Source organism: Scyliorhinus torazame, chromosome 5, assembly GCF_047496885.1.
Source record: "Scyliorhinus torazame isolate Kashiwa2021f chromosome 5, sScyTor2.1, whole genome shotgun sequence".
In the NCBI taxonomy this organism is placed as follows: Eukaryota; Metazoa; Chordata; class Chondrichthyes; order Carcharhiniformes; family Scyliorhinidae; genus Scyliorhinus; species Scyliorhinus torazame.
In genome coordinates, this window is record NC_092711.1 from 174,272,931 (window position 1) to 174,285,408 (window position 12,478).

General features: G+C 53.0%; 2 non-coding genes across 2 annotated transcripts; both read left to right on the forward strand.

Moving 5' to 3' along the window:
* The first annotated feature begins 1,084 nt into the window (after positions 1–1,084).
* trnae-cuc (transfer RNA glutamic acid (anticodon CUC)) lies at positions 1,085–1,156 on the forward strand. Its single transcript has one exon. It is a non-coding gene; the product is annotated as a tRNA-Glu (tRNA).
* Positions 1,157–8,573: 7,417 nt separating this feature from the next.
* On the forward strand, positions 8,574–8,645 carry trnae-cuc (transfer RNA glutamic acid (anticodon CUC)). The gene has a single exon. It is a non-coding gene; the product is annotated as a tRNA-Glu (tRNA).
* Positions 8,646–12,478: the final 3,833 nt, after the last annotated feature.

Genomic DNA, 12,478 nt, shown 5'->3' on the forward strand with positions numbered 1-12,478 from the left:
GTTATAAGTGCAGCAGGTCGAGAACAAATACAGAGACAGGAATAAGCGGACAGTGATTGGCTGCAAAGTGAAGGAGATTATGAAGCAAGGGAAAATTTGGGTGGTATTGGGCCAGATTTTGTTGCTCACACAGACACAATTATCCCCCAGATCAGGGTCCGAATCTCGGGCGTGATGACAAGAAAACTTCGAACTGAAATTATTCAGTCCATTGAGGTCACAGGAGCTGAATACAACAGAAGAAGCTCAAAGGAAGTGCCACTCACTGAGGGATTGTGTAAATGCTGCTCGGAGGTTAAGTGAGCGGGGTATAATCTACCTGCATGTCCCTGAGCCTGTGCTCGGTGTATTGGGAGGGTTGCTCCTGGTTGGAGTGTCCACGGGATGGGCAGTTAGCCGCTGATTGAAGCTGAAGTCCCCGCGTTCTGCTGGCAGCGGGTGAATGGAGAGTTCGGTTAAAATCCTGCTGCTTGTTCCTCTCTCACCCACTGTGGAGCCGGGGAAGAAAGAAACACATTCCTAACTTGTGGAAGTATAAATGTCACAAGTTGTGGGATGACGAATAGTATTAATGTTTAACAACAAATCGGAACGAGGAAGCTTTGCCTCATAATTACAGATGAGTAAGTTTTAATGTTCCTGCCCAGTGTGAAACGAGGGAGTTTCTGTATGTTCAGCAAACGTGATAGTTTCACTTCAGAAAAAGATCAACACAAACTGGAAACTATTCAAATCTTGATCAATACTTAATTGCGACAAAAAATGTTTTTAACAACTGAAATGAGTTATTTCTATTCACTGATGAATGTCCGCCGGATGTTGCGTTGTAAGTTTCACAGGTGCCACAGTGATCAAGTTGGTGGGTTTTGGAAATTGGAAGTTACACATGAGCAGCTTGTTGGGCTATTTCACCTCACTGTCGATTTCATGTTTCAGCGACAGCAATTGGTGTTGTGATTGTCTGAAGATGTCACTTCTGTTCGTTCTAAACATGTTATTTTGTATATTTCTAATCAAAACTCGGAAATGAAAATGAAAGGCGAATTATATACTGTCAGACGGGTTAAAACCCTGTTTGTCAGTTTCCCTGGTGGTCTAGTGGTTAGGATTCGGCGCTCTCACCGCCGCGGCCCGGGTTCAATTCCCGGTCAGGGAATGATGCTTTATTGTTGTCCACCAAACCGTTCAATGAAGCTGAATCGCAGTTTCACAGAAAAGAGCTCTGCCAGGATCAGTTAAGTGATATTTGTCGTTTCACATCAGAGCTGAAAAAGTCACAAGTGCATCAGGTCAAGAACTCATCCAGAGGGAGGAAGAAACGGACAGTGATTGGCTGCAAGTGAGAGAGATGTTGACACAAGCGCAAAACTGCGTGGTATTGGGCCAGATTTTATAGCTCACACAGACAGAAATATCTCCCCGATCTCGGTGCAAGACCGCCAACGTGATGACAATAAAACTTCTCACTGAAAGTATTCAGTCCATTGAGGTCTCGGGAGCTGAATACAACAGAAGAAGCTCAAAGGTGTTCCACTCACTGAGGGATTGTGTAAATGCTGCGCGGAGGTTACGTGAGCGGGGTATAATCTACCTGCATGTTTCTGAGCCTGTGCTCGGTGTATGAAAATGAAAACCGCTTATTGTCACAAGTAGGCTTCAATGAAGGTACTGTGAAAAGCCCCTAGTCGCCACATTCCGGCACCTGTTCGGGGAGGCTGGTACAGGAATTGAACCGTGCTGCTGGCCTGCCGTCGTCTGCTTTCAAAGCCAGCGAGGTTTGCTCCTGGTTACAGTGTCCCCGGGATGGGCAGTAACCCGCTGATTGAAGCTGCAGTCCCCGCGTTCTGCTGGCAGCAAGTGAATGGAGAGTTCGGGTAAAATCCTGCTGCTTGTCCCTCTCTCACCCACTGTGGAGCCGGGGAAGAAAGAAACACATTCCAAACTTGTGGAAGTGTAAATGTCACAAGGCTGTGAGATGATGTGTGTTAATGTTTAACAACAAATCGGAATGTGGAAGCTTTGCCTCATAGTTACAGATGAGTAAGTTTTTTGCTTATGCCCAGTATGAAACAGGGGAGTTTGTGTATGTTAAGCAAACGTGATAGTTTCACGTCAGAAAAAGATCAACAAAAATTCCAATATTGATCAAAACTTAATTGCGAAAAGGATTAACTATCAATGTTTTGAAAAATTGAAATGAGTTATTTGGAATTACTAATGAATGTCCGCCGCATAAGTTTCACAGCAGCCACAGTGATAAGGTTGGTGGATTTAGGAAATTGGAAGTTACACATGAGCAGCTTTTGGGACTATTTCACCTCACTGTCGATTTCATGTTACAGCGAACAACAATCGGTGTTGTGATTGGCTGAAGATGTCACTTGTGTTCATTTTAAACAGGTAATTTTGTTTACTTCTAATGAAAACTCGAAAACAAAAATAAAAGGTGAATGATTGTGGTAGTATGTATTGGGGGTCATGTGGGACTGGAAGCCCTAATGTCATTGGCCGACAGATCCCGGGTCCTGGTTGGCCGTTGACCTCTAGCTCCGCCCTGAAGGCGGAGGATAAGAAGCCGGAGTCTTCCCCCGCAGGCCAGTTTACTATCGAGCTGCGGGGGAACAGACACGCTTAATAAAGCCTCATCGACTTCACTCTATTCGTCTCACGGAGTCTTTGTGCGCTGCAATTTATTAAGCGTGCCTAAAAAGGACTATGGAGCTCAGGATCATTCCGGAATGCCTGAGGATCAGCCCCCACGCAGTGAACGCGGCAGCAGCCTTCAAGCACTGGCAGACTTGCTTCGAGGCCTACCTCAGAACGACCACCGGCCGGGTCACAGAAGACCAAAAACTGCAGGTCCTGCACTCGAGGGTGAGCACGGAGATTTTCTCCCTCATCGAAGACTCGGAGGATTTCCAGACGGCGTTCGCAGCCCTGAAAAGTCTCTATGTCCGCCCAGTTAACCAAATCTACGCTCGCTACCAGCTCGCGACGAGACGGCAAGCTCCCGGAGAATCGATGGACGAATTCTACGCCGCGCTGCTGATTTTGGGACGAGCCTGCAGCTGCCCGTCGGTGAACGTAAACGAACACACGGACATGTTAATGGGCGATGCTTTTGTGGCAGGTATGCAATCCTCCCAAATCCGCCAAAGACTTCTAGAAAAAGAGTCGCTAGGACTCTCAGAGGCACGGGCCCTAGCAGCCTCCCTAGACGTGGCCGCGCGTAATACCCGCACCTACGGCCCCGACCGCGCGGCAGCCCATTGGGCCCCGTACGTGCCCGTCGCGGCAAACCCCCTACCCACCCCCCGGACACCCCACAGGCTTGCGCGGTCCAAACGCCGAGTCGCACCGGGGGCGCTCGCTGTTATTTCTGCGGCCAGGCGAAACACCCCCGACAGCGCTGCCCGGCCTGCGCAGCTATCTGCAAAAGCTGCGGGAAAAAGGGCCATTATGCGGTTGTGTGCTGGTCCCGCGAGGTCGCCGCTGTCCTGGGAGCACAGGGAGCCCTGCAAGCAGTTTACGCGCCCCAACCCCCCCAGCACGCCATGTACGACCCGCAGGCGCAGCCGCTCTGGGTCCCGACCACCGCGGTCCCGGGAGAACTGGGAGCTCTGCACGCCGCTTACGCTCCCCAACCCCCCTCCCCGCAGCCCATGTATGACCCGCCGCCGGCGCTACCGCTTTGGGTCCCGGCCAACACTCTCCACGGAGAGGAGGGAGTTTTGCGCGTCCCTAACGCCACCCTAACCCCCACCCCGCGCCCCACGCCTGACCCGCCGGCGCCACCTACTTGGGCCCCGACCACCGCTGTCCCCGGTGAGGGAGCTCCGCGCGGTCCTAGCACTCGCGGTCCTAGCGCTCGCGGTCCTAGCGCTCGCGGTCCTAGCGCTCCCCAGCCCCCCAGCACACCATGTGCGACCCGCAGACTCCGCCATTTTGGGTCCCGGCCACCACGAGGGGAGGAGGGGCGCCGCCATCTTGGGCCGCCCCAGACCTGCACGACGCGTGGGGGCGGCCATTTTGTCCACCCCCGCCGCCATCTTGTGACCCCCCAGCCACGTGCGATGTATGGGGGCGGCCATTTTGTCCATCCCCGATGCCATCTTGGACGGCAACAACGGACCCCACTCCACTACTACAACCACGTCTCGCTTCAATTACGCTCGATCAAGCTCGGCCCCGGACACTCCAGACGACGACGACAACGGTGCTAATAAACGGCCACGAGACGCCATGCCTAGTCGACTCCGGGAGCACGGAGAGCTTTATACACCCCGACACGGTAAGACGCTGTTCCTTGACCACCTATCCCAGCGCACAAAAGATTTCCCTAGCTGCAGGATCCCACTCTGTACAGATCCAGGGATTCTGCATAGTTACCCTAACGGTGCAGGGGAGGGAGTTCAAAAACTACAAACTAAACGTCCTTCCCCAACTCTGTGCCCCCACCTTGCTGGGATTAGATTTCCAATGCAATCTACAGAGCCTTACGTTCAAATTCGGCGGCCCAATACCCCCACTCACTATCTGCGGCCTCGCAACCCTCAAGGTGCAACCCCCGTCCTTGTTTGCGAACCTCACCCCGGATTGCAAACCCGTCGCCACTAGGAGCAGACTGTACAGCGCCCTGGACCGGACCTTCATTCGGTCCGAAGTCCAGCGGCTACTAAAGGAGGGCATAATCCAGGCCAGCAATAGTCCCAGGAGAGCGCAGGTGGTAGTAGTGAAGACAGGGGAGAAACAAAGGATGGTCATTGACTATAGCCAGACCATCAACAGGTACACACAACTAGACGCGTACCCTCTCCCCCGCATATCCGACATGGTCAACCGGATTGCCCAATATAAAGTCTTCTCCACCGTGGACCTCAAGTCCGCCTACCATCAGCTCCCCATCCGCCCAAGTGACCGCAAGTACACAGCCTTCGAGGCAGACGGGCGATTATAACATTTCCTACGGGTCCCTTTTGGCGTCACAAACGGGGTCTCGGTCTTCCAACGGGAGATGGACCGAATGGTTGATCAACATGGGTTGCGGGCCACGTTCCCGTATCTCGACAATGTAACCATCTGCGGCCACGATCAGCAGGACCACGACGCCAACCTCCAAAAATTCCTCCAGACCGCCAAAGCCTTGAATCTCACGTACAACGAGGACAAGAGCGTTTTTAGCACCGATTGGCTAGCCATTCTGGGCTACGTAGTGCGCAATGGGATAATAGGCCCCGACCCCGAACGTATGCGCGCACTCATGGAATTTCCCCTCCCGCACTGCCCAAAAGCCCTGAAACGCTGCTTGGGGTTCTTTTCATACTACGCTCAGTGGGTCCCCCAGTACGCAAACAAGGCCCGCCCCCTTATACAGACCACGACCTTCCCTCTGTCGACAGAGGCTTGCCAGGCCTTCAGCCGCATCAAAGCGGATATCGCAAAGGCCACGATGCGTGCCATCGACGAGTCCCTCCCCTTCCAGGTCGAGAGCGACGCCTCCGACGTAGCTCTAGCGGCCACCCTTAACCAAGCGGGCAGACCCGTGGCCTTTTTCTCCCGGACCCTCCACGCCTCAGAAATCCGCCACTCTTCAGTAGAAAAGGAAGCCCAAGCCATAGTGGAAGCTGTGCGACATTGGAGGCATTACCTGGCCGGCAGGAGATTCACTCTCCTCACAGACCAACGGTCGGTAGCCTTCATGTTCGATAATGCACAGCGGGGCAAAATCAAAAACGACAAGATCTTAAGGTGGAGGATCGAGCTCTCCACCTTCAACTATGAGATTTTGTATCGTCCCGGAAAGCTGAACGAGCCGTCCGATGCCCTATCCTGCGGCACATGTGCCAACGCACAAATTAACCGCCTCCAAACACTCCACGAGGACCTCTGCCACCCGGGGGTCACTCGGTTTTACCACTTCATCAAGTCCCGCAATCTCCCATACTCTTTAGAGGAGGTCCGTACAGTCACAAGGGACTGCCACATCTGCGCGGAATGCAAGCCGCATTTTTTCAGGCCAGATGAAGCGCACCTGATTAAGGCTTCCCGCCCCTTTGAACGCCTCAGTCTCGATTTCAAAGGGCCCCTCCCCTCCACCGACCGCAACGCATATTTTCTTAATGTGGTTGACGAATACTCCTGCTTCCCTTTTGCCATTCCCTGTTCTGACATGACCGCGGCCACAGTCATTAAAGCCCTGAACAGCATCTTCACACTGTTCGGTTACCCCGCTTACGTCCACAGCGACAGGGGGTCCTCTTTCATGAGTGACGAGCTGCGCCAGTTCCTGCTCAGCAAGGGCATAGCCTCAAGCAGGACGACCAGCTACAACCCCCGGGGGAACGGGCAAGTAGAGAGGGAGAACGGCACGGTCTGGAAGGCCGTCCTACTGGCCCTACGGTCCAGGGACCTCCCAGTTTCACGGTGGCAGGAGGTCCTCCCGGACGCTCTCCACTCCATCCGGTCGTTATTATGTACGAGCACTAATCAAACGCCTCATGAGCGTCTCCTTGTTTTCCCTGGGAGGTCCTCCTCTGGAACGTCGTTGCCAACCTGGCTGGCGGCCCCAGGACCCATCCTGTTCCGAAAGCATGTGCGGGCACATAAGGCGGACCCGTTGGTCGAAAGGGTTCACCTCCTCCACGTGAACCCCCAGTACGCCTACGTGGAGTACCCCGACGGCCGACAGGACACGGTCTCCCTGCGGGATCTGGCGCCCGCCGGCAACACGCACACCCCCCCGACACCATCAACCCAACCCCCCCCTTCCTGCCACCACCGCACCCCGTGACCGCCCCCTTCCCAGGAGGATCGGTCCCCCTCCCCTCAGCACCGACCAAGAATAAAGCCCAAGCTGAAGCCGTAAGGCTCCTGGAGGCGACAACACCGGTACAAGCACCACCACCACCGGGGCCGAGGCGATCGACACGGACGACCAGACCACCCGACCGACTCGTGGCGTCGATCTAAAACTAAATATGGACTTTTCACAAGAACATTTTGCTTTTCTTCCCATACCCTCTGTAAATAGTTGCAACAGGACAAAATGGTACAATACTGTATTGCCTTGTGAATGTTTTTTTTCCTCCCAGGACCAGCCCTGTAAACCCTTACCACCATACGAAGCGTCACCCCGCCGGGTTCATTTTTGACAAGGGGTGAATGTGGTAGTATGTATTGGGGGTCATGTGGGACTGGAAGCCCTAATGTCATTGGCTGACAGATCCCGGGTCCTGGTTGGCCATTGACCTCTAGCTCCGCCCTGAAGGCGGAGTAGAAGAAGCCGGAGTCTTCCCCCGCAGGCCAGTTTACTATCGAGCTGCGGGGGAACAGACACGCTTAATAAAGCCTCATCGACTTCACTCTATTCGTCTCACGGAGTCTTTGTGCGCTACAATGATATACTGTAAACCAGGGTTAAAACTTTTCTTGTCAGTTTCCCTGGTGGTCTAGTGGTTAGGATTCGGCGCTTTCACCGGCCCGGGTTCGATTCCCGGTCAGGGAATGATGAATTATTGTTGTCCACCAAAACCTTCAATGAAGCTGAATCGCAGTTTCACAGAAAAGAGCTGTGCCAGAATCAGTTCAATGACATTTGTTGTTTCACATCAGAGCTGAAAAAGTCACAAGTGCAGCAGGTCGAGAACTCATCCAGAGGGAGGAAGAAACGGACAGTGATTGGCTGCAAGTGAGAGAGATGTTGACGCAAGCGCAAAACTGCGTGGTATTGGGCCAGATTTTATTGCTCACACAGACAGAAATATCTCCCCGATCTCGGTGCAAATCTCCAACGTGATGACAAGAAAACTTCTGACTGAAAGTATTCAGTCCATTGAGGTCACAGGAGCTGAAGACAACAGAAGAAACTCAAAGGAAGTGTCCCTCACTGAGGGATTGTGTAAATGCTGCTCGGAGGGGGTAAGTGAGCGGGGTATAATCTACCTGCATGTTTCTGAGCCTGTGCTCGGTGTATTGGGAGCTTTGCTCCTGGTTGGAGTGTCCCCGGGATGGGCAGTAACCCGCTGATTGAAGCTGCAGTCCCCGCGTTCTGCTGGCAGCAGGTGAATGGAGAATTAGGGTAAAATCCTGCTGCTTGTTCCTCTCTCACCCACTGTGGAGCCGGGGAAGAAAGAAATACATTCCAAACTTGTGGAAGTGTAAATGTCACAAGTTGTGGGATGACGAATTGTGTTAATGTTTAACAACAAATCGGAACGTGGAAGCTTTGCCTCATAGTTACAGATGAGGAAGTTTTTTGCTTATGCCCAGTATGAAACAGGGGAGTTTGTGTATGTTGAAATGAGTTATTTGGAATTACTAACGAAGGTCCGCCGGATAAGTTTCACAGCAGCCACAGTGATAAGGTTTTGGAAATTTGAGCAGCTTTTGGGACTATTTCACCTCACTGTCGATTTCATGTTACAGCGAACAACAATCGGTGTTGTGATTGTCTGAAGATGCCACTTGTGTTCATTTTAAACATGGCATTTTGTGTATTTCTAATCAAAAGTCAGAAATGAAAATAAAAGGCGAATGCTATACTGTCAGACGGGTTAAAACCCTGTTTGACAGTTTCCTTGGTGGTCTAGTGGTTAGGATTCGGCGCTCTCACCGCCGCAGCCCGGGTTCGATTCCCGGTCAGGGAATGATGCTTTATTGTTGTCCAACGAAGCTGAATCGCATTTTCACAGAAAAGAGCTCTGCCGGGATCAGTTAAGTGACATTTGTCGTTTCACATCAGAGCTGAACAAGTCACAAGTGCATCAGGTCGAGAACAAATACAGAGGCAGGAAGAAACGGACAGTGATTGGCTGCAAGTGAGAGAGATGTTGACGCAAGTGCAAATCTGCGTGGTATTGGGCCAGATTTTATTGCTCACAGAGACAGAAATATCTCCCCGATCTGGGTGCAAATCTCCAACGTGATGACAAGAAAACTTCTAACTGAAAATATTCTGTCCATTGAGGTCACAGGAGCTGAATACAGCTAAAGAAGCTTCAAGGAAATGGGGGGAGCAGATACATGGAGATTTAGCCGGCCGACGGCGAGGGAGTTCTCGTACTACTCCCACATCCACAAGGTATATTCCCGAATTGACTACTTTGTTGTGAGTAGGGACCTGCTGGCCGGAATGGTGGGGGCAGAATATTCGTCAATTTCCAGATCGGACCATGCTCCGTACTGGGTAGACCAGCAGTTTTGTAAGGACAGCTTTCAGCACCCACCATGGAGGCTGGAAGTTGGACTACTTGTGGACGAGGCAGTGTATGAGAAGCTGATGAAATGCATGCAGAATTACCTGCAGGTGAACAATACTGGAGAAGTCTCGGCATCGGTGCTCTGGGAGGCACTGAATGCAGTGCTGAGAGGGGAGCTGATTTCAACCCGGGTGTACAGGGACAGGACAGATAGGGCAGAGACGGACCGACTCATTAAGGAAATTCTACGGACGGACAGGAGTTACGCGGAATCCCCGAGGCCAGAGTTACTCAGGAAACGACAGAGGCTGCCGGCCGAATTTGGGGTGCTGACTACAGGCCCTATCTGCAACAGTAGTGAACTCGCCAACGTTGAGGGCATTTAAAAGTTTATTGGATAAGCATATGGATGATAATGGCATTATGTAGGTTAGATGGCTTTTGTTTTTTGACTTCCCATGCCGGTGCAACATTGTGGGCCGAAGGGCCTGTACTGCGCTGTATCGTTCTATGTTCTATGTTCTAAGGCTGTAGAGCAGCTTAGAAAGGTAAAAGGCACGATTTATGAGCATGGGGAGAAGCCCAGTAGAATGCTTGCACAGCAACTGAGGAAGAGGGAAGCAGCTAGGGAAATAGGGAGGGTAGTGGATGGGGAAGGTAATCTAGTGGGTGTTCCAGCAGGGCTGAACAAGGTCTTTAGGAACTTTTGTAGGAAGCTGTACACTTCAGAACCACCTGGGGGACTGGGGGGATGAGGCGACTCCTGGACGGACTGACCTTCCCAAGAGTGGGGAGAGGTTGGTGGACGGGCTGGGGGCCCTGGTCAGGATTGAAGAGGTATTGGGGGCCAGAAGGTCATGCAGTCGGGTAAAGCCCCGGGGCCGGGCGGGTATCCGGTGAAGTTTAATAAAAAATTTGCCGGGATAGTGGGGCTGGTGCTGGTCAGGGTCTTCAACAAGGCAACAGACAGAGGGAGTTTACCCCCTGGCGATGTCGCAGGCCACCATCTCGCTCATTCTGAAACGGGATAAGGACCCAGAGGCCTATGGGTCATACAGGCCAGATCTCTTTGATCAACGTAGATGCCAAGTTACTGGCCAAAATTTTGGTGACCAGAGTTGAGGACTGTGTACCGGCTGTAATTGTGGAGGACCAAACCGGGTTTGTAAAGGGGAGGCAGCTGGTAAGAAGGCTGCTCAACGTGATTATGATGCCCCCAGAGAGTAGGGGGGTAGAGATAGTGGTAGCCATGGATGCTGAAAAGGCTTTTGACCGGGTCAAGTGGGATTATCTGTGGGAGGTACTAGAACGGTTCGGGGTGGGGTTCATCGACTGTGTTAGGCTATTGTATCAGGCCCCGGAGGCAAGTGTAAGGACGAACATGACGACATCGGACTACTTTAGACTGCACCGTGGGACAAGACAGGGCTGCCCTCTCTCCCCACTGCTATTTGCGCTGGCCATAGAGCCGCTGGCAATTGCACTGAGAGCTTCTAGGGGCTGGTCCAGGGGGGGAGTGGAATGTAGAGTCTCGTTATACGCGGATGATCTGCTGTTATATGTATCGGACCCAATGGTGGGGATAGACGGTATTATGGCAACCCTGAGAGAATTTAGCCGGTTCTCCGGATACAAACTGAACATGGCTAAGAGCGAGTTGTTTGTAATTCAGGCGAGGGGGCAGGAGAGTAGGCTGAAGGGGTTGCCGTTCAGGCTGGTGGGGGAGAGCTTCCGATATTTGGGGATTCAGATGGCATGGGACTGGGACAGGTTGCACAAGCTCAACCTGTCCCAAATGGTGGAACGAGTGAGGGAGGAGGTCCGGAGGTGGGATGCGCTCCCGCTGTCATTGGCGGGGAGGGTGCAGACTGTTAAGATGACGATTCTCCCGTGGTTCTTGTTCGTTTTTCAGTGTCTCCCCATCTTTAACCCTTTAAGAGGCTGAATAAAATTATTCTGGGATTTATGGGCAGGGATGTCCCCGTGGGTGAAGAGGGTGATGCTTGAAAGGAACAGAGGAGAAGGCGGGCTGGCATTGCCGAACTTCAGCAACTATCGCTGGGCGGCCAACATAGCGGTGATGAGGAAATGAATGGTGGGTGCAGGGTCAGTTTGGGAGTGGATGGAGGCTGCTTCGTGCAGGGGCACTAGCTTAACAGCCCTGGTCACGGCGCCTCTGCCGCTTCCGCCGGCACGGTACTCCACCAGCCCTCTTCGGATCTGGAGCCAGTGGAGGAGGCATGTCGGGGAGATAAGAGCATCGGTGTGGACCCCAATCTGCGGCAACCACCGATTTGCCCCGAGGAACATGGACGGGGGGTATCGACTGTGGAGGAGGGTGGGGATTGTGAGGATGGGGGATCTGTTCCTGGAAGGGAGCTTTCCGAACATGAGGGCACTGGAGGAGAAGTTTGGGCTGGCGAGTGGGAACGACTTTTGATACTTGCAGGTGAGGGATTTTGTACGCTGACTGGTGCCGTCCATCCCACGTCTCCCGCCGAAGGGGAGGCAGGACAGGGTAGTTTCTAGGGGAGAGGTGGGAGAGGGTAGAGTTTCAGACGTCTACAAGGAACTAATGGGAGCTGAGGATACGCAGCCCGAGGACCTGAAGCTTAAGTGGGAGGAGCAGCTCGGGGGGAGGGGGTGGGGGGGCGGGGGTGAGCTGGAGGACGGTATTTGGGCAGAAGCCCTGAGCAAAGTAAACACGACCGCAACATCCGCCAGGCTCAGCCTGATCCAGTTTAAGGTCGTGCACCGGGCCCACATGACGGTGGCTCGGATGAGCAGATTCTTCGGGCTGGAGGACAAGTGTGCTAGATTCGCCGGCTGGTCGGCTGACCATGTACACATGTTGAAAATGAAAAATGAAATGAAAATCGCTTATTGTCACAAGTAGGCTTTAAATGAAGTTACTGTGAAAAGCCCCTAGTCGCCACATTCCGGCGCCTGTTCGGGGAGGCTGGTCGTGTCCTAAACTCAGGGGGTATTGGCAGGGATTCGCAGATGTCATGTCCCGGGTGTTGAAATCTGGGGTGGTAATGAGCCCGGAGGTGGCAATCTTTGGGGTTTCGGAGGACCCGGGAGTCCAGGAAGAGAGAGGCCGATGTTCTGGCCTTTGCTTCCCTGGTAGCCCGGCGACGAATACTGTCAGCATGGAGGGACTCAAAGCCCCCGAGGGCTGAGGTATGGCTATCGGACATGGCAAGCTTTCTTGGCCTAGAGAAAGTCAAGTTCGGCTTGAGAGGTTTGCTACTAGTGTTCGCCCGAAGGTGGCAGCCATT